This window comes from Mus caroli, unplaced genomic scaffold, assembly GCF_978045245.1.
Source record: "Mus caroli unplaced genomic scaffold, Mus_caroli_1 scaffold_2, whole genome shotgun sequence".
NCBI classification, from domain to species: Eukaryota; Metazoa; Chordata; class Mammalia; order Rodentia; family Muridae; genus Mus; species Mus caroli.
The window spans coordinates 102978175-102985736 of NW_028227257.1; the positions used below are offsets into that span (position 1 = coordinate 102978175).

General features: G+C 42.6%; 1 long non-coding RNA gene across 1 annotated transcript; it reads left to right on the forward strand.

Moving 5' to 3' along the window:
- Positions 1 to 3112: 3112 nt before the first annotated feature.
- Positions 3113 to 4372, forward strand: LOC110308047 (uncharacterized). The gene is made up of 3 exons (XR_002379506.1): positions 3113 to 3152; positions 3622 to 3716; positions 4135 to 4372. It is a non-coding gene; the product is annotated as an uncharacterized LOC110308047 (long non-coding RNA).
- Positions 4373 to 7562: the final 3190 nt, after the last annotated feature.

A 7562-nucleotide genomic window follows, 5' to 3' on the forward strand; every position in this document is an offset into this window, starting at 1 on the left:
CTTCCATGGTCTTTGCGTGCGTTCCTGCCTCCAGGTTCCTGCCCTGGGTGAATTCTTGCCCTCGCTAACTGTGAGTGAAATAAATGCTTTTGTCCACAAGATACTCTTGGTCATGGTGTTTCACCACAGTAATAGAAACCCTAACTCAAAACCCAAGGCTATAAGATGGTTTTTTTTTTCTTTTTTTGGTGTTTGTGTGGATTAAACCTACTATATATGCTTTATGCTTTAAGCAGTTAACTACCTGGATGAAAGTCTTCTAATGTCAAAAGTAGTCTTGCCCACCACTTTAGAGTTATGTGCGAAATATTTCCAAGAACTAAAGATACATAGCTTTCACAACATCATATCCATGCCTGAAAATACTTCCTTTCCCTGAACTTTTAGCTAAGGGAGCTGAAATGATACTTTCCCTTAGCTCGTCAGAGTAGAATTTCTAGGCTTTTAACTGAAAGATCCGTGGCTAGCACATAAATTTATACATGCAAATGGTATGCAGCAGTCAACAGACCTTAGAATGAGAAGTGAGCTGGGTCCGTGTAGAGTGGTGCTATGTGCGCATAACACAGTTGATTAATCTGTGTGGGGTGTTTAAGGGACACAAATCAAGTGCTCATTCACACTGTAGCCTTAGTGATGTGATAAAAGATGTTTAGGGGTTTCTGTAGCTGACAAAGATGGAATCAGAGAGGTGAGAGCTTCCCTCCAGCTACACACACACACACACACACACACACACACACACATACACATACACACACACATACACACACACAAAATTGTCTTCAGGTACAGGTTAGCAGGCACTAAGGAGAGAGACTCAATAGGGTAAGTTCAACTCATGCAGAGTTCACTGTCTAGAAAACCTTCCCAGGAGGCCATGCAGAAGGGACCAACGCAGGAAGAGGCCAATAGTCTCCTGAGTTATGAAGATGGGATTAAGGGTTTGTAGGGCTCAGGAGTTTAGGCAAGGAAGTAGAGAGGGGAGAAGATCCATAAAAAGTGTTGTGGTGATCTTCCTAGCTATTAATGTTACTAAGTCTCCTGAGGTCTGCCACTGCCTGTGCATGAGAATGTGAGCGGAAGCCTTGGAAAGAGCAGCTAGAAGGGGGTGTGAGCATCATCTCTGGAGCACATGCGAGGCAGAAATAGATGCTGTGTTTCGGTTTAGTTTTTCACCCCGGGAGAAAAAAAATGGTGTAAGATAGGGGCTTCAAGTGGAATTCTCAGAGGTGTATCCTTGAACTCACGTCTCCTGATGCACAATTTAATCCGTGTTATTCAAGTATTGACTCACCAGTGAGTGGGTAAGTCAGCCATGGAATGGAGGCTAATCTGGTGCTAGCTAATACAAGCAGAGAAACAGGTGTTTCGTGGCTTTTCCTGGGGAGAAGCACAGACTCCCACTAACTATCCTGGATGGGACAACTGACAGGCCAAAGTCCAGCATGGTGAACAAATGGGCTTACTTGCAGGATCGAGGGTGCCTCCCAGGGCATTACCCACCACAGGGTGTTACCACACGGAGGCCGATGATTCACAGAAGCTGCCTCCCTGGAGCCCCAGCTCCAGTAAAATTTCTGTCTACTTTAGTACCCCTCAAGAGCATGCGCAGCTGGGGAGGAATTACTTGTAGGTGGGCAAACTCTGTTGGAATCTGATGACCTCCTAATATGAGACCCTGTTAAGAGGCTCTACTCTTTAGAGGTCCATGTCTTAGAGCGTTTCCTGCTGGAAACCAGTACTCCTCTAAATTTCAAGACAATTGCCATACAATGCCCGATAGACAGATACCAAAAGTCTAAATTCTGAAAGCATAGTTGGACCATAAATAGGCTGGACATTGTAGTACATATCTTTAATCCTAATATCCTAGAGGCAGTGGTAGGCATATTTTTTTGATTCCAGGGCAGTTAAGGCTATATAGTAAGACTTGTCTCACAGAACAAAACCACAACAAAACAAATCACGAAAGACCCGAACACAGCAGGAGGATGTAGCTCAATTGGTAGAATGATTGCCTAGCATACGTGAGCCTCTGATTTGATTCCAAACACTGTGTAAACCAGGCATGTTGGCACATGCCTGCACTCCTAACACACTGTGGGTAGATGCAGGAGGATATCAGAAATCTGAGACCAGCATGAGGTAAAAGGATATCCTAACCAGAAGCCACCAGAGCAAACTTCTCAGAGGCTGGCATATAATCAAAAATTAATAAGCATTCAAGCAAACAAAAAAAAAAAATAAGGCCCTTAATAAGTAAAACTATCAATCAAAACAGAAACAGATGCAGAACTTGCAAACAAACATCAAAGTCGTTATCATTACTCATCCCATATGTTCACAAATCTAAGGGAAAACAATCGTAAGGAGGAAGGGGTGGGAAATGATCAAAATCGCTTCTCCAGAAATCAACAACGCAATGTCAGAGACTAAAAATGCATTTAAATGAACCATAACTCCAAGAGCCAGGCCGTGCCTCTGACCTCAGTTCCCACTGGGCGAGCAAGAGAGCGACTCCATGACTCCAGCTCCATTTCCTCAGCTGCAGACTGCGGGTGATAACGCGTGGCACCCAGCCTTTTTGTCGCTGTGACTAAACACCTGAGACAAACTTGAGGAAGGAAACGTTGGGTTTGTCGCCTGGGTTTCACGTGGTGAGGAGGGCACGGTGGGGCAGAGGAGAGGGAGAAATGCCTGAATTTGCTGGCTTTCTTCTCTCTCCGATTCTACTCCTCTCAGCCCCCCCCCCCCCCCCCCCGCTCCAGACCTAAGAGATGGTACCACTCGCATTAAAGATGAGTCTTCCTAATCCTTAGTCTTCTCTACAACCAACCTTACCCACGTGTTCAGCCAGGTGTTTCACTACTATCCTAGGTGTTTCTCAATCCAATCAGGTCGGCAATACAGTCACCTCCTACTAACATCATATTGTTGGGACTAAACAAGCTAACATAGTCATTGGTGCCTACAAAGGACTCATCACTGTTAGGTAATAACAATGGTCTCTTGCTTCCTCACATGTCACAGGCACTTGCTCTGCTCGGTTCACTCCCGTTTCCCAGCTGCCAACGGCCTCTTGCAACCACCAATTACCTAGCAGCATACAAGTTGACAGAACTTCCGTTCATCATCGTCAGCTGGCTATGGTAATAATCCCACTCTCCCCAGAGGCAGAGTAATGTCTGCTTCTTTTTCCACTTGGTTTATTCTCTCCTGCTGTTTATCAAATTCACTGTTCTCTGTCTGACAACGGGGAACCTTGAAAGCCATCCAGTCCAATCGCTAAAACTCCATCCGTGATAGGCATTAGAAAGAGCCTATTGTATTTTTCTGTTAGGAGTTTTCTTTTGATAAAGATATAACACGCACAAGCCAGTTTCATAAAGTGTTTATTGCCAAGCTAGTGGGTTTTACTAAATCCTAGAATGTAAGCAATTTTGGCTATGATCTATAATATAAGAACAGTGCAGTATAATCATAATAGATAAAACTAATATTATGTTTTATAATGCTATACCATTCTACCCTGTGTTGCTTATAAATGCTAATAAAAAGTAATGAGCCAATTGCATTCATAACAGATATAATTTCTGAATATTTTATTTGCGGAGAAAGGTTTCCATATGCAAGCTCATTCCACTCTATTGGCTCTCATGGAGTAGTTACTGCTGATCTGATTTTGTGAATGACAAAACTGAGCCTCAGAACGGGTAAGTGACTTAATATTCATGTTATTCAGAAGGGGATATTTCTGTATTCCAGTCTATGGGTCTCTATCTCAAAAACCCTATGTTCCTACCTGTTCTGCTACACAGGACTTAAATAAGGTAAGAGTTATGAATAAAACTACCACCTTTATTCCATTTTGGTTTCATACTTATTACTAAAGCATAAGACAGAGAACTACAATATTAAGGTTGAAAGGGCCCTGGTAATACACAGATAGGAGTAAACCCCAGAGAGAGAACAGCTACACTATATACCATTCCGTGTATCATCCGTGAAGTCGAAACAAGTATGACATCCAACTGTAGTTAGAAATCAATTTTCTTTCTAGTTTTTCATAGCTTCTCTTTGCCTGCTCTTTAAACTATCCTAATCTGCCTTCCCGCTGTGACTTATTTCCAGTAATTTAGAGTCCAAATAACAGCATCCTCACACCTGGTGGGCTATGCAGCTATGCATGCTGGGAATGGTAAGGACTGCGAGGAACAGGGGAAGTCCATTGCAAGCCATCATCACTTCTAAATGAAGACACAAGCTCTGCTGATGGTGGGAACTGGCCAGAGGCAACAGCATCAAAGCCACAGGGCATCTCACATGCAAAGGAGCACTCGGTCAGAGCCCGATGTAGGGCATTTTGATGTGAAATGGCATGTTTTATTCAAACAATATCTTCTGTTTGTTGATTATATGCTCTTCATTTTATATCTTAAAATACATACTCATTAATTTTTCTATAAATGTGCTCATTACCTGGTCAGGCACCATGCTTAGTACAGAAAGTAACAAAAATAAATAAATTAATAAATAATAAATAAATAAATATGTCTCAAAACCTTTATTGTCTGTTATAAACATCAAATATGCAAATGCTTTGATGCCCACCAGCCAACCACCACCATGACTATAGCTCTGTGTAAACAAAGTTGAGCCTATTTTTTACTACAGCAAGGGACACTGGGTAATGACGAACAAAGAGGAGTCCCACAGGGCACTATGGAGAGCTTTGTAATGGGGTTTGGGTTTGTATTAGATAATTTGGGGGAAAGTTCAAAGAAAAAGTCTTGTGTGGACCAGGTACTCTCAGAACTTGAGTGCTCTTCCATTAGATGACAGTAAGTATTTTTGTTTTAGGAAGTAGGAGTAATGGAAGAGGGTTACATCTATCATTTGCAAACCTGTGAGTCCCTTTGGTTTGAAAGCAAAGACGAGCAAACACTTTTGTGGCTAGCACCATGTTTTTTGGATTTGCCTAAACTGAGACATTTATAGTTTTCTCTGATTTAAATTTTTTAAATATTTTGTGTTCTTTGACAAGTCCATTCATGAATTCAATATCTCTTAATCATAATTCTCTCTCCTCTCTCTCTTTCTCTCTCTCTCTCTCTCTCTCTCTCTCTCTCTCCGCCCCCCCCCACCACCATGTGTGTGTGTGTGTGTGTGTGTGTGTGTGTGTGTGTTTTCTTGGTTTTGTTTTGAACCCTGAAGAAGATTAGCCACGGCGTAATGTGATTTTGGAATTCCTATGCAAATATGATACTAGGTTTTGTTTACTTCCTCAAGACTAAGCTATACTGCACAACTTAGCATCAGGTAAGTGCTGGACTACAAAGATGGCCATGTGTGTGCCGACTTGAAAGCCAGCTAAGTTCGGCTTCTGAGTAGGTGTTTTCTAGGAAGGCAGTGCATGTGAATGGCATCTTGAAAAAACACATAGACATTTCATGAGCAAAAGGAAAGAAAGGATAACTGTCATTTCCATGGTGTACTGGCTAGTTTTGTGTCAACTTGACACAGCTGGCATTATCACAGACAAAGGAGCTTCAGTTGAGGAAATGCCTCCATGAGATCCAACTGTAAGGCAATTTCTCAATTAGTGATCAAGGGGGAAAGGCCCCTTATGGGTGGGACCATCTCTGGGCTGGTAGTCTTGGTTCTATAAGAGAGCAGGCTGAGGAAACCAGGGGAGACAAACTAGTAAAGAACATCCCTCCATGGCCTCTGCATCAGCTCCTGCTTCCTGACCTGCTTGAGTTCCAGTCCTGACTTCCTTGGTGATGAACAGCAGTATGGAAGTGTAAGCCCAATAAACCCTTTACTCCCCATCTTGCTTCTTGGTCATGATGTTTGTGCAGGAATAGAAACCCTGACTAAGACACATGGCAAAATAAAAAGCTTAAATATGCACATCAAGATGCAAAACAGGAAACCTTTAGTAGTTTAGTCTATTAGAATAAATGGGTGAGTTGAGATAGTGAAACTGAGGCTAAGTTGAGAGGCCACCCTTAAGTCTTGATGTGGTTAATCTGGTATCATGCACCCACCAAACATGACTTGAGGGATGGGAAGATGGTTCTGTGAATAAAAGCACAGTTGTGCAATGAGGAACAGAGCTGAGGTTCCAGAACCTATGTGGATGGGTACGGCAGTCTGCCTGTGGCCCTACACTCAAAAGAGAGAGACCGGGGGATCTGTGAGACAAGTTGGCTAACTAGAGTAGCCAGTGACCTATGGTTCAGATGGAAGCCCCGCCTTAGTACATAAACTGAAGAGCAGTTAAGGATGATAGACACCTGACATCAAACTTGGACTTCCATGGGCACCTACATACATGTGTGCCCACAAATGCAAACATACATTTGCATATACCTGCACACCACACACCATACACACACACACACACACACAGAGAGAGAGAGAGAGAGAGAGAGAGAGAATTATGATTAAGAGATATTGAATGCATGGATAGACTTGCCAAATAATACAAAATATTTAAAATGTAAATCAGAGAAAACTATAACCACATTTATGTTTCAAAATGTGATTTTAACAGCAATATGGGGAACAAACTAGCTTGAGGTCATGAGAAAGACAGAGAAAAATTAGGAAATGACTTAGGTGAGAGGTGATAAGTTTACCCTGAATCAGTAGCAATGGCAGACAGAGGGGATAGAGAGCATTTGTGGTACGGAATTGGCCAGATGGAGGAGAATGGACCAGAATGGCCCAGAATGGGTGGCAGTATGACTCTCCAGCAGTGTAAATCTCACTAAGGTCTAAGTTCAGGAACCAGGAGCACTTGTGCCCCATCTTGGCTACCGCTTTCCATGGGGCAGCTGCTCAAGGAATGCTGAAGTCATGAATGAAGGTGTGTGAAGGGGGCTGGGTGGGCCGGGGAAGGGGAGTGAGAGAGAGCAATGAAGCAAGCACCAAATGTTTCCAGGTCACAGTGTAGGTCATGAATGCTGACTGCAGCACATAGCATAAAGGAACATCTTCCTGGTGGAAAGCACAGAACCCACAAAGCACAGCAGACACTGTTAGATAGGAACATTTAAAGGGACAGTAGGCTTGTGCTGATTAGCAGAGTAAGAACCCAGAGTCCCCAAAACATCACTTTTTGCTGAAAAAAAAAAAAGTATCGTAGTAAATCCCTTCTGAGATGAAAATTTTATCAATGGATAAAGCTTTTAGACTCGTAAGTCATATTTGGTCGCTAGGGAGACAGCTGGAAACTAGAACTTTGGAAACAGTGTTGTGCAAGACAACAATTTCTCTTGTCCATTCCAGAACCCTTAGAGGTTTGTCAGGACGAGGGGTGTAATTGACATACAATAAACTACATGCTTTAAAGACATATAACTTGATGAGTTTTAACACATTTACAACTTCTAAAATTAGCATCACAATCAAGACCGAGGGTATATCCAAGTGCAGGGCTTAGTGGCACACATTTTCTTTCAAAACTCCAAAATTCTAGGAGGCAGAGTCAGATGATCTCTGTGAGTTCAAGGTCAACCTTATCTATATAGTGAGTCCCGGGCCAGCTGTGG